Source organism: Ranitomeya imitator, chromosome 8, assembly GCF_032444005.1.
Source record: "Ranitomeya imitator isolate aRanImi1 chromosome 8, aRanImi1.pri, whole genome shotgun sequence".
NCBI lineage: Eukaryota > Metazoa > Chordata > Amphibia > Anura > Dendrobatidae > Ranitomeya > Ranitomeya imitator.
In genome coordinates this window covers 120386760-120410309 of record NC_091289.1, presented here as the reverse complement: position 1 = coordinate 120410309, position 23550 = coordinate 120386760, and the positions used below count along the sequence as shown (strand labels likewise).

The 23550-nt window shown below is 45.3% G+C and overlaps 1 protein-coding gene across 1 annotated transcript in view; it reads right to left on the bottom strand.

Annotated features, from left to right (window-relative positions):
- Positions 1-15883, bottom strand: part of F13B (coagulation factor XIII B chain) — a 196275-nt gene extending 180392 nt beyond the window's left edge. Inside the window, exon 1 of the mRNA XM_069737309.1 lies at positions 15810-15883. The gene's annotated coding sequence lies outside the window, so the exon portion shown is untranslated. The remainder of the gene's footprint in view (positions 1-15809) is intronic.
- Positions 15884-23550: the final 7667 nt, after the last annotated feature.

The following is a 23550-nucleotide window of genomic DNA, read 5'->3' as shown; positions in this document are numbered from 1 at the left end:
TGCGGAAAGAGCCAGGCATAAATAGCCGAGCAGAAAAGACGATCAGTGAAAGCAGCTGCTGACAGCTAACTCCAAGGAGCAGCCATACCACTTGAAACCACAGGAGGGAGCCCAAGAGCAGAACTCACAAAAGTGCCACTTACAACCACCGGAAGGAGCCCAAGAGCGGAATTCACAACAGTACCCCCCCCCTTGAGGAGGGGTCACCGAACCCTCACCAGAGCCCCCAGGCCGATCAGGACGAGCCAAGTGAAAAGCACGAACCAAATCGGTGGCATGGACATCGGAGGCAACAACCCAAGAATTAACCTCCTGGCCATAACCCTTCCACTTGACAAGATACTGAAGCCTCCGCCTCGAAAAACGAGAATCCAAAATCTTCTCCATCTCATATTCCAACTCTCCCTCAACCAACACCGGGGCAGGAGGGTCAACCGAGGGAACAACGGGCACCACATATCTCCGCAACAAAGATCTATGGAAAACATTATGAATGGCAAAAGAGGCTGGAAGAGCCAAACGAAAAGATAACAGGATTAATAATTTCAGAAATTTTATAAGGACCAATAAACCGAGGCTTAAACTTAGGGGACGAAACCTTCATAGGAACATGACGAGAAGACAACCAAACAAAATCCCCCACACGAAGCCGGGGACCAACACACCGACGGCGGTTAGCAAAACGTTGAGCCCTTTCCTGAGACAACGTCAAATTGTCCACCACATGAGTCCAAATCTGCTGCAGCCTGTCCACCAAAGTAGCCGAACTAGCCCGATTATTAAGGGCAAACTCGGCCAACGGCAAGAAAGACACCCAATCATCCTGATCAGCAGACACAAAGCATCTCAAATAGGTCTCCAAGGTCTGAATAGTTCGCTCAGTTTGGCCATTAGTCTGAGGATGAAACGCCGAAGAAAAAGACAAATCAATGCCCATCCTAGCACAAAAGGCCCGCCAAAATCTAGAGACAAACTGAGAACCTCTGTCAGACACAATATTCTCCGGAATGCCATACAAACGAACCACATGCTGAAAAAACAATGGAACCAGATCAGAGGAGGAAGGCAACTTAGGCAAAGGTACCAGATGGACCATTTTAGAGAACCGGTCACAAACAACCCAGATAACAGACATCTTCTGGGAAACAGGAAGATCCGAAATAAAATCCATGGAAATATGCGTCCAGGGCCTCTCAGGGACCGGCAAAGGCAAAAGCAACCCACTAGCGCGGGAACAGCAAGGCTTGGCTCGGGCGCAAGTCCCACAGGACTGCACAAAGGCACGGACATCGCGCGACAAGGAAGGCCACCAAAAAAACCTAGCAACCAAATCTCTGGTACCAAAAATCCCAGGATGACCAGCCAACACTGAACAATGAACCTCAGAAATCACCTTACTTGTCCATCTATCAGGAACAAACAGCTTCCCCACAGGACAGCGGTCAGGCCTATCAGCCTGAAATTCCTGAAGTACCCGCCGCAAATCAGGGGAGATGGCAGAAAGAATCACCCCTTCCTTAAGAATGCCAACCGGCTCAAGGACTCCAGGAGAATCAGGCGAAAAACTCCTAGAGAGGGCATCAGCCTTAACATTCTTAGATCCCGGAAGATACGAGACCACAAAATCAAAACGGGAGAAAAACAGGGACCATCGAGCCTGTCTAGGATTCAGCCGCTTGGCCGACTCGAGGTAAATCAGATTCTTATGATCGGTCAGGACCACAACGCGGTGCTTAGCTCTCCCAAGCCAATGTCGCCACTCCTCAAACGCCCACTTCATAGCCAACAACTCCCGATTGCCGACATCATAATTGCGTTCCGCAGGCGAAAACTTTCTGGAAAAAAAAAGCACACGGTTTCATCAAAGAACCATCAGACTCCCTTCTGAGACAAAAAGGCCCCTGCCCCAATCTCAGAAGCGTCGACCTCAACCTGAAAAGGAAGAGAAACATCCGGCTGACGCAACACAGGGGCAGAAGTAAATCGGCGTTTAAGCTCCTGAAAGGCCTCAACAGCCGCAGAGGACCAATTCGTCACATCAGCGCCTCTCTTCGTCAAATCAGTAAGGGGCTTAACCACACTGGAAAAGTTGGCAATGAAACGGCGATAGAAATTAGCAAAGCCCAAAAATTTTTGAAGGCCATTCACAGATGTGGGTTGAATCCAGTCATGAATAGCTTGGACCTTAACAGGATCCATTTCTATAGACGAGGGAGAAAAAATAAAACCCAAAAAAGAGACTTTCTGAACTCCGAATAGGCACTTAGACCCCTTCACAAACAAAGCATTATCACGAAGGATCTAGAACACCATCCTGACCTGCTTCACATGAGACTCCCAATCATCGGAAAAAATCAAAATATCATCCAAATATACGACCATGAATTTATCCAGATAATTGCGGAAAATATCATGCATGAAAGACTGGAACACAGATGGAGCATTAGAGAGCCCAAATGGCATCACAAGGTATTCAAAATGGCGTTCGGGCGTATTAAATGCAGTTTTCCATTCGTCACCCTGTTTAATACGAACAAGATTATATGCCCCTCGGAGGTCAATCTTAGTAAACCAACTAGCCCCCTTAATCTGAGCAAACAAATCAGTAAGCAAAGGCAAGGGGTATTGGAATTTGACCGTGATCTTATTAAGAAGACGATAATCAATACAGGGTCTCAAGGAGCCATCCTTCTTAGCAACAAAAAAGAAACCCGCTCCCAATGGTGACGAAGAAGGCCGAATATGCCCCTTCTCCAAAGATTCCTTAACATAACTCCGCATGGTGGCATGCTCTGGCACAGACAGATTGAAAAGTCGGCCCTTAGGGAACTTGCAACCAGGAATCAAGTTAATAGCACAATCACAGTCCCTGTGTGGTGGAAGGGAACTGGACTTGGGCTCATCAAATACATCCTGGAAATCCAACAAAAATTCAGGGACGTCAGAAGAGGGGGAAGAGGAAATTAACATCAAAGGAACGTCACTATGTACCCCTTGACAACCCCAACTAGTCACAGACATAGTTTTCCAATCCAGCACCGGATTATGTTCGTGTAACCATGGAAAACCCAGTACAACAACATCATGCAGGTTATGCAACACCAGAAAACGGCAATCTTCCTGATGTGCTGGAGCCATGTACATAATCATCTGCGTCCAGTACTGAGGTTTATCCTTGGCCAAGGGTGTAGCATCAATACCCCTCAAAGGAATAGGGCTCTGCAAAGGCTGCAAGGAAAAACCACAGCGCCTGGCGAATTCCAGGTCCATTAAGTTCAGGGCAGTGCCTGAATCCACAAATGCCATGACAGAAAAGGACGACAATGAGCAAATCAGGGTCACAGATAAGAGAAATTTAGGCTGTATAGTACTAATGGTAACAGACCTAGCGACTCTCTTAGTACGCTTAGGGCAATCAGAGATAACATGAGCAGAATCACCACAGTAAAAACACAGCCTATTCTGACATCTGAATTCCTGCCGTTCTGTTCTAGTCAAAATCCTATCACATTGCATAGGTTCAGGACTCTGCTCAGAGGACACTGCCATATGGTGCACAGCTCTGCGCTCGCGCAGACGCCGATCAAACTGAATGGCAAGAGACATAGATTCGCTCAAACCGGCAGGCGTAGGAAAGCCCACCATAACATCTTTAAGGGTTTCAGAAAGACCTTTTCTGAAAATAGCAGCCAGAGCCTCCTCATTCCATTTAGTGAGCACAGACCATTTTCTAAATTTCTGGCAGTATAGTTCTGCCGCCTCCTGACCTTGACACAAGGCCAACAGGGTTTTTTCTGCATGATCCACAGAATTAGGTTCGTCATACAATAATCCGAGCGCTTGAAAAAATGCGTCTACATTCAATAATGCCGGATCCTCAGTTTCAAGAGAAAAAGCCCAGTCTTGAGGGTCACCACGCAGCAAGGATATGATGATTTTTACTTGCTGAATGGGATCACCAGAAGAACGGGGTTTCAAAGCAAAAAACAATTTGCAGTTATTTTTAAAGTTCAAAAACTTGGATCTGTCCCCAAAAAACAAATCAGGAGTAGGAATTCTAGGCTCTAAAGCCAGAGTCAGGACAACATAATCTTGGATACTCTGTACTCTTGCAGCAAGTTGATCCACACGAGAAAACAAACCCTGAACATCCATGCCAGAGCATATATCCTGAACCACCCAGATATCAAGAGGAAAAAAGTGACAAACCAGAGCACAGAAAAAAAAATGGTTCAGAACTTTCTTTTCCTTCTTTTGAGATGCATTTAATTCATTTTTGGCTACTTGTACTGTTATGATACGGTGGTTTAGGAGCAACATGGAGCAAGCTCTGAAGGAAGAGGTAACTGTACTGACCGCAGTCCCTAAGCTCAACACAACAAACACTAGAAGTAGCCGTGGGATGCTCCTAACTCTCCCTAGGCACCTCGTCACCGCCTTAAGGTAACTTCACACTAAGCGACGCTGCAGCAATACCGACAACGATCTGGATCGCTGCAGCGTCGCTGTTTGGTCGCTGGAGAGCTGTCACACAGACAGCTCTCCAGCGACCAACGATGCCGGTAACCAGGGTAAACATCGGGTTACTAAGCGCAGGGCCGCGCTTAGTAACCCGATGTTTACCCTGGTTACCATCCTTAAAGTAAAAAAAACAACCACTACATACTTACCTACCGCTGTCTGTCCTCGGCGCTCTGCTTCTCTGTACTGGCTGTGAGCACAGCGGCCGGAAAGCAGAGCGGTGATGTCACCGCTCTGCTTTCCGGCTGCCCGGCGCTCACAGCCAGAGCAGAGAAGCAGAGCGCCGAGGACAGACAGCGGTAGGTAAGTATGTAGTGGTTGTTTTTTTTACTTTAACGATGGTAACCAGGGTAAACATCGGGTTACTAAGCGCGGCCCTGCGCTTAGTAACCCGATGTTTACCCTGGTTACCAGCGAAGACATCGCTGAATCGGCGTCACACACGCCGATTCAGCGATGTCAGCGAGAGAGCCAGCGACGAAATAAAGTTCTGGCCTTTCTTCCCCGACCAGCGACATCACAGCAGGGGCCTGATCGCTGCTGCGTGTCACACTGGACGATATCGCTAGCCAGGACACTGCAACGTCACAGATCGCTAGCGATATCGTCTAGTGTGACGGTACCTTAAGAGCTAACTACCCCTAAAGAAAGAAGCAGGAAAACTATCTTGCCTCAGAGAAAATCCCCAAAGGATAGATTAGCCCCCCACAAATAATGACTGTGAGTGGAGAGGGAAAAGACATACACAGAATGAAACCAGGATGAGCACAGGAGGCCAGTCTAGCTTGATAGATAGGACAGGATGGAATACTGTGCGGTCAGTATAAAACACTACAAAAATCCACGCAGAGTTTACTAAAAATCTCCACACCTGACTAAAGGTCTGGAGGGTAAATCTGCTTCCCAGAGCTTCCAGCAAGACAGAATTAATTCATACTGATAACGCTGGACAAACATAGAAAGCACAGAACGGAAAAGTCCACAATCAGTAAACAGAAAAAAGCAAGCAATACTTAGCTTCGCTGAACTGGTCAGTATAACAGGGAAATCCAAAGAGATGTGAATCCAACTAGGAACCATTTACAAGTGGCACTGGCTGAAGAAAGAGCCAGGCATAAATAGCCGAGCAGAAAAGACGATCAGTGAAAGCAGCTGCTGACAGCTAACTCCAAGGAGCAGCCATACCACTTGAAACCACAGGAGGGAGCCCAAGAGCAGAACTCACAAAAGTGCCACTTACAACCACCGGAGGGAGCCCAAGAGCGGAATTCACAACACTTCTTTTCAGGATTGTTACAGATTTGCCGTGAGAATTTCATTTAGCAAAATCTCCCATCCTCCTTGGAAATTTCTGACCTTTAGAACATCCAGCCATTGGACCTTTCCTACCCTCTTTCTTAGTCCATTAAAATCTTACTTTCTGAAGTACAACCTTAAAGTATGAGTCCTTGCTGGTCTTCCTCCTCTTGTAATCCAAAATTCAAGGATAGCATGATTGCTGCCTCCTAAATTCCCAGCAAAAAAGAGAAAACGGAGTTGATGTCCATGAATTTTAATAAATATTTATTGGTTACAAAAAATGAAAACCATAACCATAAACATACATAGATCATAATTCAAATAAGCATTAAATATAAACCTAAAAAAGAGGGTGAATGTAGCAAAAGATGGAAACAAACACGGTGTGGATAATCCTAATGCCAAATTGTATATTCCTAAAGTGCATAGTGCAACAAGATCAAGGGGCCAAGGACCAAGTAATGTGATACTCCCCTACAAACATACAGTGGGGCAAAAAAGTATTTAGTCAGTCAGCAATAGTGCAAGTTCCACCACTTAAAAAGATGAGAGGCGTCTGTAATTTACATCATAGGTAGACCTCAACTATGGGAGACAAACTGAGAAAAAAAAATCCAGAAAATCACATTGTCTGTTTTTTTAACATTTTATTTGCATATTATGGTGGAAAATAAGTATTTGGTCAGAAACAAAATTTCATCTCAATACTTTGTAATATATCCTTTGTTGGCAATGACAGAGGTCAAACGTTTTCTGTAAGTCTTCACAAGGTTGCCACACACTGTTGTTGGTATGTTGGCCCATTCCTCCATGCAGATCTTCTCTAGAGCAGTGATGTGTTTGGCTTTTCGCTTGGCAACACGGACTTTCAACTCCCTCCAAAGGTTTTCTATAGGGTTGAGATCTGGAGACTGGCTAGGCCATTCCAGGACCTTGAAATGCTTCTTACGAAGCCACTCCTTCGTTGCCCTGGCGGTGTGCTTTGGATCATTGTCATGTTGAAAGACCCAGCCACGTTTCATCTTCAATGCCCTTGCTGATGGAAGGAGGTTTGCACTCAAAATCTCACGATACATGGCCCCATTCATTCTTTCATGTACCCGGATCAGTCGTCCTGGCCCCTTTGCAGAGAAACAGCCCCAAAGCATGATGCTTCCACCACCATGCTTTACGGTAGGTATGGTGTTTGATGGATGCAACTCAGTATTCTTTTTCCTCCAAACACGACAAGTTGTGTTTCTACCAAACAGTTCCAGTTTGGTTCATCAGACCATAGGACATTCTCCCAAAACTCCTCTGGATCATCCAAATGCTCTCTAGCAAACTTCAGACGGGCCCGGACATGTACTGGCTTAAGCAGTGGGACACGTCTGGCACTGCAGGATCTGAGTCCATGGTGGCGTAGTGTGTTACTTATGGTAGGCCTTGTTACATTGGTCCCAGCTCTCTGCAGTTCATTCACTAGGTCCCCCCGCGTGGTTCTGGGATTTTTGCTCACCGTTCTTGTGATCATTCTGACCCCACGGGGTGGGATTTTGCGTGGAGCCCGAGATCGAGGGAGATTATCAGTGGTCTTGTATGTCTTCCATTTTCTAATTATTGCTCCCACTGTTGATTTCTTCACTCCAAGCTGGTTGGCTATTGCAGATTCAGTCTTCCCAGCCTGGTGCAGGGCTACAATTTTGTTTCTGGTGTCCTTTGACAGCTCTTTGGTCTTCACCATAGTGGAGTTTGGAGTCAGACTGTTTGAGGGTGTGCACAGGTGTCTTTTTATACTGATAACAAGTTTAAACAGGTGCTATTACTACAGGTAATGAGTGGAGGAAAGAGGAGACTCTTAAAGAAGAAGTTACAGGTCTGTGAGAGCCAGAAATCTTGATTGCTTGTTTCTGACCAAATACTTATTTTCCACCATAATATGCAAAAAAAATGATAAAAAAACAGACAATGTGATTTTCTGGATTTTTTTTTCTCAGTTTGTCTCCCATAGTTGAGGTCTACCTATGATGTAAATTACAGACGCCTCTCATCTTTTTAAGTGGTGGAACTTGCACTATTGCTGACTGACTAAATACTTTTTTGCCCCACTGTATATCACTGGCTATAAATGAATATACCGAGCCCTGCGCACAGGCTCAATGACCACAAGTCAGGTCAGTAATCAAAAGCCACAAGAGGGGAAAATGAGCCCATATGATCCTTACCCAGATGGTGGCGACCAGGATACACCACACCGTGGCCCTTCGGCATCAGGAAAATGGCCACCGCGATCTCCATCTGCGCACGCGCGGCATCCCGCGGCCATTTTCCTGAAGCCCCGGGCAGCAGAGGACTCCATATGCGCACGCCCGGCCTCAGTAAGATGGCCGCCCCCACAGATCACCAGGGAAATAGCGCCAATCGCGCGTTTTTTCTTCTCCTGCCCAGTGGATTCAGAAGATGGGCATGCGCAAACCACTACGCCACCAACGGAAATATATGCAAGATCTAGGGGAAGAAACAGCGATGTCGCCACACCCATATGACCTGACCAGCCTGATTGACAGGCGAAAACGGCGACTTTGGTAAGGTATTTCGGCAGCATAGGTGGGGAATCAGGGTACACAAAATACACTATAGTAACGCACAGCTCAGGCCCTATTTAACAGTATTTTTATCTCATACTGAAAAAACGGGGTGACAGGTTCCCTTTAACTTCATATTTGTTCCTGGCCGTATATATTTTCCATCCCATATTGCTCTAGTTTAAAGCTCTCCTGATTAACCAAAAGGTTAATAAACCTGAAACCTGAATATTTAAGAAAGAAAAAGCTAGGTTTAGTCTTTCTCAGTAGAATATCTTTGTGTGCATAATTATTAGACAACTTCTAGGATATGTGCACACATTGAGTATTTGGTGAGCTTTTTACCTCAGTATTAAGGATGAGCGGATCTGTGGATGTTCTAGCTCGTTGGGTTCAGTCGAAATGTAGTCCAAAGTTCGGTTCAGGTATTAGAACTTGACCCCGAGCCAGAACCCCATATAAGCCAATGGGGACCTGAACTTTTGTGATGTAAAGTTGCTATGAAATGGTCATAGTAATGGCTAAGGGGCAATAGGGGTAAGGGCAGGATAATTGACCTGCAAACAAATGTGGATAGGGAAATGACTTAACATAGAATAAAAAAAAATAGCAATCTTGAAGCAGGAGGCGTATGTCATAGTGGAGGTGGAGAAGGTGGATGTGGCTGTGTAGGTGGACGAGGCAGAGGAGAAGGTACCCAACATTTTTTGTGTTTTTTTTTAGGAAAATGACTCAACAGATAACAGAATAAAATAAATAAAAAATGGCAATCTTGAAACAAGAGGTGGAGGTCCAAGTGGCGGTGTAGGTGAAATATGCGAAGGAGGAGGTAGCCAACATGGTTTTTGAGTTTTTTGTTTTTTTTTATTTTCTTTAGGGAAATGTCTTAAAATAGCAAAGAATAAGAGAAAAGGTCTAATAAAATGTTGCAGTACCAGAAGGTCCTGAGAGTTCAAGATGCTCACTACACATCTGGATACATTTCTTTAGGTGTCTAGTTTCCAAAAGATTGTTACTTGTGGGGGTTTCTATTGTTTAGGCCCATGTGGGGGTCTCCAAATGCAACATGGCGCCTGAGACACAAGGGTCAGTGTGTGCTCTCGTCCACTGGCCCGGCTGTCTTAAAGACTGCATGGACAAGAGCTCATCCCACTGCACGGCCAAACTTCTTTACCATTAGCAGAATACCACTCAGACAACACGGGCTAAGGGTAAAACAGTGTGGCAGTAATTTATTGAACCACTAACATACAGTAACATACAGAACAATCCCAGCAAATACCCAATATGGCGCAAATCACAGAGTCTCAGCCTTTCGCTGGCTCAATGGGATTAGAGCCTCTGCACTTTGGGACTTCAAAGGCTGACTATCTCCACCAGTGACACCCTGCTTTTGGCAGTCACCCACATAGAGGAGGTAATGACAAGCAGAGAATATGGCACCAGAAATCTGCAGTCCCCCAGCAGCAACACCACTGAAAGAGGAGAGCTACAAACCACCTTGCGGGTCTGCATAGAAGTAACTATTACTGACGATCAGCTGAAGGGTCATGTGACTATTTAAAGGAAGGTCGGAGCAGTCACCAACTCTTGTTGGACCAAAAGTAAAAAACAACATTTAAATTTCAGCAGAACTAGAGCTGCCACGAATCCCTTAGTGATTCGTAACAGTACCCCCCTTTCAATGAGGGGTCTCTGGACCCTTAACCCCTTAGTGACCGAGCAAAATTTTTGAAATCTGACCAGTGTCACTTTATGTGGTAATAACTCTGCAACGCTTCAACAAATCACAGTGATTTTGAGATTGTTTTTTCGTGACACATTATACTTTATGATAATGGTAAATTTAGTTCAACATTTTTTGTGTTTATTTATAAAAAATATAAAAAATTTGAGAAAAATGTTAAAAAATTAGCAATTTTCTAAATTTGAATGATTATCCCTTTAATCCAGATAGTCATACAACAGCAAACCATTAATAAATAACATTTCCCACATGCCTGCTTTACATCAGCACCATTTGTAAAATGTTATTTTATTTTGTTAGCATTTTAGGAGGTTTAAAAATGTAGCAGCAATTTTTCATTTTTTCAAAGAAATTTACCACATTTATTTTTTTAGGGACTTATCCATGTTTAAAGTGACTTTAGGGGTCCCATATATTGGGAAACCCCCAAACGTGATACCATTTTAAAAACAGCACCCCTAAACATATTGAAAACTGCGGTCAGGTAGTTTATTAACCCTTCAGGTGCTTTACAGGAATTAATGCAAAATGGCATGACAGAAATGAAAATGTGTATTTTTACCACCTAAATGTTGCTAACTTCTAAACAGATTACTACAGCCGGCAGACTCTAAGGCCGCTATTTGGTCATGAATTGCCATCGCAAACATCAGGACAACAAAATCATGATCTGAGGGCACCAATTGGGATAAAGAAGAAGCCCCCACACTCCGTTAACCATTTATAATGATGTAGTCACTATTGACAGCAGCATCTAAGGGGTTAAACAGATTTAGAAGGCGCAAATACTGATCGTGGCTGATACAGCAAGTTGTCAGCTATAGTGTACAACCAACAGATGCTGGATTGTCATCTGTATGGGGAGGCTATTCTCTTACATCTCAGGTCAGTTAAAAGACGTATTGGCTGTCATTAAGGGGTTAAGACCGGACTTAACTGGAAATTACATATGCCAAGGACGCATCAACCTACGCATCTCCCGAGCGACGATCTGTGGAGCATGTTATGGATATGCGTCACTGGGGTAACTCCAAATGGAAGGTCCCATGGCTGAGAACGGTCACCACCCTACATGGCCCAATCGCCTTAGAACTCCAAATCCCAGATGCATTATTCCACCTGTTTTTAATGGACACTCACACATATTCATTAACACACAAGTCCGGACCTGAACGTTTATTACCATGCATATATTTAGCACAAGATGGCACTCTCCTTGAGGGACAGACAACAGAGGCATCCCACCGTGTCACCAAACTCTTACCCTCAAGATACTCATACAGAACCCCAACCCTCCCTTGATCACTGTTCTCGAGAGAACACCAAGATTCAGAGTTTACATGAGGTATGGGTAGAGTCTTGCCTCTCTTCCCTGGTAGCACCTTTGCTACCTCCAATGGAGAAAACGGGTTAGATTTAACAAGGATGGCAGAAATAGTAGCTCCCAGGCAACAGTTTTTACAAATTTGCCCCAATTGATTACTGTACAAACCACCTGGTCCAAAAGTCCATGGACCCAAAGTGTTGGATATGTCTGGTCCTGCTATTCAGCAGAAAGGGAACAACAGGTGCAGCAAAACAAAGAGAAAAAACAACTTTTCACAAAAACGTTCTCAATAGGCCGCAATGGTCATTTTGTTCTCGACTATGGAGCGTAGCAGGGCTCCCTGCCCTGTGGGGATGCAGAACAGTCCCATCTTCAGTAAGGTGCAACAGGCACCAAGTTCTTTTATCAAACAGACATCTCCTCAATGGCACGCTTTCCGTGCCTCCTTTTCTTCCTGATTCCATGCCCATTTATAGGCCGACAAGGACTCTGCAACTGCAGAGTCGGTGGGCTGCCAGGGTGTAGAAGGGGCGGTGCTGGAGACGGACGTCCTGTGTGGGACCAACTCTTCCTGGTTTGGGCCCACATACAATTCTGGGCCACCGTCCTCCGGGCATAGTGTCACCGCTACCGCATAGCAACCCCTCGGACAGTCCTCTCTGAAAAATGAGACCCAATCTCCCTCTACTAGGGATCTCCCGTGTTTAACGGAGGTGACATTAATTTAGACCTTTGGCATCAGTGCCAACCTCCCGTATGAAGCCATAACCGCACTCTATGTTGGTATATACCTACTGTCCATACGAGGCATGGCAGCCTCTCCTTGCTGGTGTAATTTAGCCCAAATTTTCCTCTCTCTTGCTTTCTTCTGGGCTATGATGTCGGTGATCCAGATGGATGAATCGGAGGACGATAGGGGACCCTGGTTCACCTCAAAGGCCTGGGACACGATAGCTGCCAAGACTGCATTTGACACGGGCCTGGGGCCAGTGCCATCTGACGGGGAAGACGCCCAGGGTAAGGACTAGTAATGAGCGAATATACTTGTTACTCGAGATTTCCCGAGCACGCTCGGGTGACCTCCGAGTATTTGTTAGTGTTCGGAGATATAGTTTTCATTGCCGCAGCTGAATGATTTACATCTGTTAGCCAGCATAAGTACATGTGGGGGTTGCCTGGTTCCTAAGGAATCCTCACATGTAATCAAGCTGGCTAGTAGCTGTAAATCATTCAGCTGAGGTGAGGAAAACTAAATCTCTGAGCACTAAAAAATACTCGGAGGTCACCCGAGCGTGCTCGGGAAATTTTGAGTAACGAGTATATTCGCTCATCACTAGTAAAGACCTGCCCTCCGATTTCAGGGGTCGTTCCTCACTCACCACTGTGGTAGGTGTTGCTCCATCCACATCCGTCCTGCTCAGGCTGGGTCTCACTTCCTTTAACAGCTGCCGCCCACCAGCTTACAAGGAACCTGAGGACTCCACCGGGGCCATCCCGCAGATGTCAGATTCCTCCATAGGTGCAGCTGCATACTTGAATTCACGCTGGTGAAGATCCGGCGTGGCCTGTACTTCCGGTCTCGACTCCGCAGAGGTGGTCACCGCTTCCAGTCCCCACCATCATGGAACCGGCCCCAGAGACAAAGGTTTTGTTTACCGACTAGGTTCCAGCTCTTGCTCCTTATGTGGCGGAAGCTGTTCTTCATGTGCCCACAACTTTGGCATGGCACGTTCCTCCAGCTGTCACGCTGTTAGTGTGGCCGCTGGTTCCTGAGAAGGGGGATGACGTCCTGTTCCCTTGTGATGGGGAGGCTTAGGTCTGGGCAGCTGCCAAGGATCCTTCATCACAGGTAACACCTCCTCCTCCGTCATTCCGTCCCTTTTGTGCATGGGCCGCTTCTTCTCCATCTCCTCCTGCCACATCCACTCCACCCGACTGATTCCCCGGCGGTGCCGAGTGCAGGAGTGGTGCATCGCTGCCGACACTGTGCCACGTAGTGGTGCCAGGCAGCTGCACACTCTGGGCTTTCTTCCTCTGGGCCCCACCCATTCCAGTGTTGGGTTACGCCCAGCTGCTCCACCCATTTTTCATGTACTTCACGCAGGTGATTTCTTCTTCGTCGTCGCACCCACCAGGGGCAGGCCAGGGTTTTTTTGACAGCAATCTGTTGGCGCCATTGCCATGCCGTCACACCCACGAAGGGTGTCATTACAGTACTTTTTGTTGCCAAAGTCCTCCATCTTCATGACCACCATTTTATCACTCACAATGTCAGTCACAATGATAGTCTTTGACAAGTCCAGTACTTCAGTCACATCCAGTATATTACTCACATTTTCAGAATCTTCAACCCACACCCCTCTGGTCATATCCATCACAAACAAATCAACCTCGTTATATCTTTCTCTTTTCTCAACTTCTGCAGTTCCTCCGTAAGGTGTCGGCATCCTGCCAACTACGCCAATTGTAAAGGCGGGCCAGGGCTGTAGTCATGGCTGGGTATTTCAGGTGTCTGATACCCTGGCCTACCTCCTCAGGGAAAATGTGTTCCTTATATTGCATCTTGTGCTCAGTACTCACTATGCTGTCAGTGTCTCCTTTGCTTCGCTGGAAAGAAGCTGTTTCTGGATCCCAATAAATAGGGCAACTCTATATGGAGCAGATTTATTTACTTCATGACACAGCACATCCAAATAGTCTTCAGCATTTCCATCACAGTAGTTATGGCATATCACTTCAGCTCTCCCGTCTCTGTTTCCACAGGCTGGGGCATCTCAGTTAGCCCCTCAGTGTCCTCCCTGTATAGCGTTACTATGGAGAAGCATCCATCTGCCGATTTCACCCTGGGCATTAGAGAGTAATCTCATGAAGCTATCAGCCTGCCGAGTGCAGGAGTGGTGCATCGCTGCCGACACTGTGCCACGTAGTGGTGCCAGGCAGCTGCACACTCTGGGCTTTCTTCCTCTGGGCCCCACCCATTCCAGTGTTGGGTTACGCCCAGATGCTCCACCCATTTTTCATGTACTTCACGCAGGTGATTTATTCTTCGTCGTCGCACCCACCAGGGGCAGGCCAGGGTTTTTTTGACAGCAATCTGTTGGCGCCATTGCCATGCCGTCACACCCACGAAGGGTGTCATTACAGTACTTTTTGTTGCCAAAGTCCTCCATCTTCATGACCACCATTTTATCACTCACAATGTCAGTCACAATGATAGTCTTTGACAAGTCCAGTACTTCAGTCACATCCAGTATATTACTCACATTTTCAGAATCTTCAACCCACACCCCTCTGGTCATATCCATCACAAACAAATCAACCTCGTTATATCTTTCTCTTTTCTCAACTTCTGCAGTTCCTCCGTAAGGTGTCGGCATCCTGCCAACTACGCCAATTGTAAAGGCGGGCCAGGGCTGTAGTCATGGCTGGGTATTTCAGGTGTCTGATACCCTGGCCTACCTCCTCAGGGAAAATGTGTTCCTTATATTGCATCTTGTGCTCAGTACTCACTATGCTGTCAGTGTCTCCTTTGCTTCGCTGGAAAGAAGCTGTTTCTGGATCCCAATAAATAGGGCAACTCTATATGGAGCAGATTTATTTACTTCATGACACAGCACATCCAAATAGTCTTCAGCATTTCCATCACAGTAGTTATGGCATATCACTTCAGCTCTCCCGTCTCTGTTTCCACAGGCTGGGGCATCTCAGTTGGCCCCTCAGTGTCCTCCCTGTATAGCGTTACTATGGAGAAGCATCCATCTGCCGATTTCACCCTGGGCATTAGAGAGTAATCTCATGAAGCTATCAGCCAATTTCTGGAGAGACCTGCCGGTACACTTTTATGGTGACATCTTTATCTTCCTCTGCTTCCTTCCCCCCTCTACTGTAGGATCTGCTGTATTATGCTCTTCTTGGTATCCCCTGGATGGCTGGGCACACGCTTGAACGTTACAGGGTTTACTCGCAGCTCGGGCACATTGCCCACCCGATCACTGTAGGCTTCCTGCCCTAGACTGACTTCAGACAAGGAAGTCCTATCCTCTTACTCCCCAGCAAACCCCTCCTATGGTTAACTATATACAGGGTGACTAGACTAAGGACTCTGTACGCCTATCTAGTGGCTTTGGCACTAACCTCACTGTCCCTATAATCTACATTGTACAGCAACAAACAGCAAATTATACATAGGTAATACAGCAACATGAAATATACACACTAAATCACAGTTCAAATATATATATATATACTGTATATATACTGTATATATACAGTAGCAGCATGAGGGCTTAAAGGGGTAAGGCTCTCAACCCCTTACACCTGCAGTAGATAGAATGTGTGTTGGAACACTCACGTGTCACAATGGGCCATGGCCTTTATCTGGCTGTGCGGTGGTGGCATTCTTTAGTCTACTGCTGAAGCCGCAGCAGCAGCAGGTAGGCCCATTTCTGATGCTATGATTTCTTTTGTAAAACATTGTCTCCCTCTTGTGGACAATCGACTTCTTAATTTTGAGTATGTGTATTAAAAAAAAGAAAAAATGGGTCTGTGCCGATCTTGAATATGCTGCCTATCTTCACTTGTTTGAGTATTCTAATGGTTTGTAGCAGCCAGGTGCACTGCCGGCAGTAGATAGAATGTGTGCTGGAACACTCACATTTCATAATGAGTCTTGGCCTTTATCTGGCTGTGTGGTGGTGGCCACCTTTAGTCTACTGCTGAAGACGCAGCAGCAGGTAGGTAGGTAGGCCCATGTCTGATGCTATAATTTCTTTTGTAAAACATTGTTTCCCTCTTGTGGACCACAGACTTCTTAATTTTGTGTATGTGTATTTAAAAAAAGAAAAAAATTGGTCTGTGTCGACCTAGAATTTACTGCCTATCTTCACCTGTATGAGTATTTTAAAGGTTTGTAGCAGCCAGGTGCACTACTTGTGAGTCGCCCAGCCAGGGCAGTGGGGTACTCGGTACTGGGTCCAGGCTCAAGGGGGATGTCGCAGTGGCTGCGACCCGGTCCGTGGCCCTGGGGCTCAACGTTAAAGGGGAACGGTCTTTAAAGGGGAAAATGTTTATGAGTCTGTCGTGATGCCACCTGTGGTGTTCAGTAAATAGTGGGACCGGCGCTGCGTTAAAGGGGTCCCCTAGGGGATGTTATTGCAGCACTGATGGTACACTTCCCACAGTTGAATATACTCATAGTCCACAATATTACTTATGGTCACTTCGATATACATAAACACATATCCCGGTGTGGTATCCCTCACCGGGAAAGAAGTGAAAGAAAAAAGAAATTATTTTTTTTAAATAAAAAGGTAAATTTTTATTGCATAATTAAATCATAATACAACAATAAAATACGTAAAAAGAACAATAGACAGGGGGGTGGTGAAAAACACCAGACTACTACGGGAAGAAATAGCACCGAAACTAATAGTGTCTGTAAACAAAGATATTGGAGCTATGTAGCTACATTGAGTCAGCACAGCACAGTGAAACTATGTATAATACACCAGTAATATTATCATTAGGTCATAATAGCTTCAGCCAAGTTCTAGCAGGTACCAAAGTATAAAAGATATATTGATTGCAACCAGAATTCTCCAAAGGAATGTACTAATTGTCCAAAAATCAAACAACTACACATAGAGTGTGGGGACTAACAATGCAAGGCTTATATGCCAGAAAATGCAGAGATTGCTAATATATCTGGTATGTGTGCAAAGCACTAACCCAAAGCCTACAATGTAGTATACCCAATGTAAGAGAAATCCAAGAGGGAGGTAATGGTTACCTGTAATGTAGCTGCTATATCATGAGAAGGCCGGCTGTGTGGCGTACAGGTTAGCTGGTGCTATGGTCCCGAGCCCGACGAGCGCCGTTTCGCACAAGCTTCTTCAACTGGGGCGTGTGGAGGAATGGTCAGGCATGTGGGGTTATATATCGCCGCTGAATGATTAAACCGGAAGCATGCAGGGGGAGTTCAAAAGTGCGCGCGCATGCAGGGCCGTCCCACCGTTGCCAAGGGAACCTCCCAAGGGCGCTCCGTGACACGCAGTGGAGCGCACTGCGGTCACGTGAGGCGGCGCCGTCGGGAGGTCAGAGGCGGAGCCTATGGACCCTGCACACCCGAGAACTCCAAGAGATGCCCGCGCAGAGAGAGAGGGGAGGAGATGGGGAGGGTGAGACCACGGGGCTGGGTTTGTTTTGGTGCGTGTGTCGAGCAAAACAGATAGATGAGGAGGGGAGGGGAAATTATATTGAAGGAAGTGACCGCTAGTTAAAGAAGGGGGAGGGGGCGGGCAAAGTGACCGAGTGCTTGGAAAACTATGCCTGAGACTGTACCGCATTAGAGGGGCAATTATAAAAGACTACCGTGGAAGAAGTAGAAGCCGAATGTTTGGACAACTTCTGTGAAAAAATGCTGATACCAATGTATATTAACCCCTCTGTGACCTTAGACGTACTATCCCGTCGAGGTGCCCTGGGCTTATCTGACCCTGGACGGGATAGTACGTCATAGCCGATCGGCCGCGCTCACGGGGGGAGCGCGGCCGATCGCGGCCGGGTGTCAGCTGCTTATCGCAGCTGACATCCGGCACTATGTGCCAGGAGCGGTCACGGACCGCCCCCGGCACATTAACCCCTGGCACACCGCGATCAAAGATGATCGCGATGTGCCGGCGGTGCAGGGAAGCACCGCGCAGGGAGGGGGCTCCCTGCGGGCTTCCCTGAGACCCCCGGAGCAACGCGATGTGATCGCGTTGCTGCGAGGGTCTCACCTCCCTCCCTGCTCCCTCCAGCCCCGGATCCAAGATGGCCGCGGATCCGGGTCCTGCAGGGAGGGAGGTGGCTTCACAGAGCCTGCTCAGAGCAGGCACTGTGAAGCCTGCAGCGCTGCATGTCAGATCAGTGATCTGACAGAGTGCTGTGCAAACTGTCAGATCACTGATCTGTGATGTCCCCCCCTGGGACAAAGTAAAAAAGTAAAAAAAATTTTCCAAATGTGTAAAAAAAATAAAAAAAAATATTCCAAAATAATGAAAAAAAAAAAAAATATTATTCCCATAAATACATTTCTTCATCTAAATAAAAAAAAAAACCAATAAAAGTACACATATTTAGTATCGCCGCGTCCGTAACAACCCGACCTATAAAACTGTCCCACTAGTTAACCCCTTCAGTAAACACCGTAAGAAAAAAAAAAAAAAAACGAGGCAAAAAACAACGCTTTATTATCATACCGCCGAACAAAAAGTGGAATAACACGCGATCAAAAGGACAGATATAAATAACCATGGTACCGCTGAAAGCGTCATATTGTCCCGCAAAAAAAGAGCCGCCATACATCATCATCAGCAAAAAAATAAAAAAGTTATAGTCCTGAGAATAAAGCGATGCAAAAATAATTATTTTTTCTGTAAAATAGTTTTTATCGTATAAAAGCACCAAACCATAAAAAAATGATATAAATGAGGTATCGCTGTAATCGTACTGACCCGAAGAATAAAACTGATTTATCAATTTTACCAAACGCGGAACGGTATAAACGCCTCCCCCAATAGAAATTCATGAATAGCTGGCTTTTGGTCATTCTTCCTCACAAAAATCGGAATAAAAAGCGATAAAAAAAGTCACGTGCCCAAAAATGTTTTCAATAAAAACGTCAACTCGTCCCGCAAAAAACAAGACCTCACATGACTCTGTGAACCAAAATATGGAAAAATTATAGCTCTCAAAATGTGGTATTGCAAAAAATATTTTTTGCAATAAAAAGGGTCTTTCAGTGTGTGACGGCTGCCAATCATAAAAATCCGCTAAAAAACTCGCTATAAAAGTAAATCAAACCCCCCTTCATCACCCCCTTAGTTAGGGAAAAATAAAAAAAAATGTATTTATTTCCATTTTCCCATTAGGGCTAGGGTTAGGGCTAGGGTTAGGGCTAGGGCTAGGGTTAGGGCTAGGGTTAGGGCTAGGGTTAGGGTTAGGGCTAGGGTTAGGGCTAGGGTTAGGGCTAGGGTTAGGGCTAGGGTTAGGGTTAGGGCTAGGGTTAGGGCTAGGGTTAGGGCTAGGGTTAGGGCTAGGGTTAGGGCTAGGGTTAGGGTTAGGGCTAGAGTTAGGGCTAGGGTTAGGGCTAGGGTTAGGGCTAGGGCTAGGGTTAGGGTTAGGGCTAGGGCTAGGGTTAGGGCTAGGGTTAGGGCTAGGGTTAGGGCTAGGGCTAGGGTTAGGGTTAGGGCTAGGGCTAGGGTTAGGGTTAGGGCTAGGGTTAGGGCTAGGGTTAGGGCTAGGGTTAGGGCTAGGGTTAGGGCTAGGGTTAGGGTTACAGTTAGGGTTGGGGCTAAAGTTAGGGTTAGGGTTTAGATTACATTTACAGTTGGGAATAGGGTTGGGATTAGGGTTAGGGGTGTGTCAGGGTTAGAGGTGTGGTTAGGGTTACCGTTGGAATTAGGGTTAGGGGTGTGTTTAGATTAGGGTTTCAGTTATAATTGGGGGGTTTCCACTGTTTCGGCACATCAGGGGCTCTCCAAACACGACATGGCGTCCGATCTCAATTCCAGCCAATTCTGCGTTGAAAAAGTAAAACAGTGCTCCTTCCCTTCCGAGCTCTTCTGTGTGCCCAAACAGGGGTTTACCCCAACATATGGGGTATCAGCGTACTCAGGACAAATTGGGCAACAACTTTTGTGGACCAATTTCTCCTGTTACCCTTGGGAAAATACAAAACTGGGGGCTAAAAAATAATTTTTGTGGGAAAACAAAAAGATTTTTTATTTTCACGGCTCTGCGTTATAAACTGTAGTGAAACACTTGGGGGTTCAAAGTTCTCACAACACATCTAGATAAGTTCAATGAGGGGTCTAGTTTCCAATATGGGGTCACTTGTGGGGGGTTTCTACTGTTTAGGTACATTAGGGGCTCTGCAAACGCAATGTGACGCCTGCAGACCAATCCATCTAAGTCTGCATTCCAAATGATGCTCCTTCCCTTCCGAGCCCTCCCATGCGCCCAAACGGTGGTTCCCCCCCACATATCGGGTATCAGCGTACTCAGGACAAATTGGACAACAACATTTAGGGTCCAATTTCTCCTGCTAACCTTGGAAAAATACAAAACTGGGGGCTAAAATATAATTTTTGTGGAAAAAAAAATATTTTTTATTTGCATGGCTCTGCGTTATAAACTGTAGTGAAATACTTGGGGGTTCAAAGCTCTCACAACACATCAAGATGAGTTCCTTAGGGGGTCTACTTTCCAAAATGGTGTCACTTGTGGGGGGTTTCTACTGTTTAGGTACATTAGGGGCTCTGCAAACGCAATGTGACGCCTGCAGACCATTCCATCTAAGTCTGCATTCCAAATGGCGCTCCTTCCCTTCCGAACCCTCCCATGCGCCCAAACGGTGGTTCCCCCCCACATATGGGGTATCAGCGTACTCAGGACAAATTGGACAACAACATTTAGGGTCCAATTTCTCCTGCTAACCTTGGAAAAATACAAAACTGGGGGCTAAAATATAATTTTTGTGGAAAAAGAAATATTTTTTATTTTTATGGCTCTGCATTATAAACTTCTGTGAAGCCCTTGGTGGGTCAAAGTGCTCACCACACATCCAGATAAGTTCCTTAGGGGGTCTACTTTCCAAAATGGTGTCACTTGTGGGGGTTTCAATGTTTAGGCACATCAGTTGCTCTCCAAACGCAACATGGCGTCCCATCTCAATTCCTGTCAATTTTGCATTGAAAAGTCAAACGGCGCTCCTTCCCTTCCGAGCTCTCCCATGCGCCCAAACAGTGGTTTACTGCCACATATGGGGTATCAGCGTACTCGGGACAAATTGGACAACAACTTTTGAGGTCCAATTTCTTCTCTTACCCTTGGAAAAATAAAAAATTGGGGGCAAAAATATAATTTTTGTGAAAAAATATGATTTTTTATTTTTACGGTTCTGCATTATAAACTTCTGTGAAGCACTTGGTGGGTCAAAGTGCTCACCACACCTCTAGATAAGTTCCTTAGGGGGTCTACTTTCCAAAATGGTGTCACTTGTGGGGGGTTTCAATGTTTAGGCACATCAGTGGCTCTCCAAACGCAACATGGTGTCCCATCTCAATTTCTGTCAATTTTGCATTGAAAAGTCAAACTGCGCTCCTTCCCTTCCGAGCTCTCCCATGCGCCCAAACAGTGGTTTACTGCCACATATGGGGTATCAGCGTACTCAGGACAAATTGGACAACAACTTTTGAGGTCCAATTTCTTCTCTTACCCTTAGAAAAATAAAAAATTGGGGGCAAAAATATAATTTTTGTGAAAAAATATGATTTTTTATTTTTACGGTTCTGCATTATAAACTTCTGTGAAGCACTTGGTGGGTCAAAGTGCTCACCACACATCCAGATAAGTTCCTTAGGGGGTCTACTTTCCAAAATGGTGTCACTTGTGGGGGGGTTTCAATGTTTAGGCACATCAGTGGCTCTCCAAACGCAACATGGCGTCCCATCTCAATTCCTGTCAATTTTGCATTGAAAAGTCAAATAGCGCTCCTTCCCTTCCGAGCTCTCCCATGCGCCCAAACAGTGGTTTACTGCCACATATGGGGTATCAGCGTACTCAGGACAAATTGGACAACAACTTTTTGGGTCCAATTTCTCCTGTTACCCTTGGTAAAATAAAACAAATTGGAGCTGAAGTAAATTTTTTGTGTAAAAAAGTTAAATGTTCATTTTTATTTAAACATTCCAAAAATTCCTATTAAACACCTGAAGGGTTAATAAACTTCTTGAATGTGGTTTTGAGCACCTTGAGGGGTGCAGTTTTTAGAATGGTGTCACACTTGGGCATTTTCTATCATATAGACCCCTCAAAATGACTTCAAATGAGACGTGGTCCCTAAAAAAAAATGGTGTTGTAAAAATGAGAAATTGCTGGTCAACTTTTAACCCTTATAACTCCCTAACAAAAAAAAAAATTGGTTCCAAAATTATGCTGATGTAAAGGAGACGTGGGAAATGTTACTTATTAAGTATTTTGTGTGACATATCTCTGTGATTTAATTGCATAAAAATTCAAAGTTTGAAAATTGCGAAATTTTCAAAATTTTCGCCAAATTTCCGTTTTTTTCACAAATAAACGCAGGTACTATCAAAGAAATTTTACCACTATCATGAAGTACAATATGTCACGAGAAAACAATGTCAGAATCACCAGGATCCGTTGAAGCGTTTCGGAGTTATAACCTCATAAAGGGACAGTGGTCAGAATTGTAAAAATTGGCCTGGTCATTAACGTGCAAACCACCCTTGGGGGTAAAGGGGTTAATACATGTTGTGAAAGGATTGGGCATGATGAAAAATGTTTGTGGACACCCCTGGGCATGTGCAAACTAAGCATAAATAAAGTGCCTAAGTGACTATGGGGAAAGCAGAATATTTTGACAATATTGATGAGGGAAATGTTGATTGCAAAAGTCTATTTATATTGTATAATGATTATACATTGTAGAGGATGTTATAGACACACCTGAATATGTGCTAAAATAGGCATAAATGAGGTGCTAGTGTGACAATGGGGAGGGGCCAAATATGGTGACAACATTTAAAAGAGAAATGCTGTTGCAAGCATATATATATATACATAAGCAAAGTGCTAGTGTGACAATGGGGGAAAATATTATGACAGCATTTATAAGAGAAATGCTGTTGCAAACATATATTTATACATAAACAAAGTGCTGGTGTGACTATGGGGGGGAACCCCAGAATATTTTGGCGGCAGAGGTGAGGGACATGCTAATATAAGCATATATTTATACATGTTATGTAATAATTAAATGTTGTAAAAAATTGTTAACATACCTAACTATGTGCAAGCTAGGCATACATAAAGTGCTTATGTGGCTACGGGGGGAAGGATAAACACTATATTAAATAGCAATCAATATATCTCTTTTGCCTCCGTTCTGTCCCAGATTACTGCGCCCAAGGCACCATACCACCCCTCCCCGGAGAGTCTTCAGAGATCTCCCATCCCAAAGAGTCCACTCCCAATCCAGGCGGGTCTCAGTCACATGGAGGCAGGGAAGAGTTTTCATGCATCAGGTA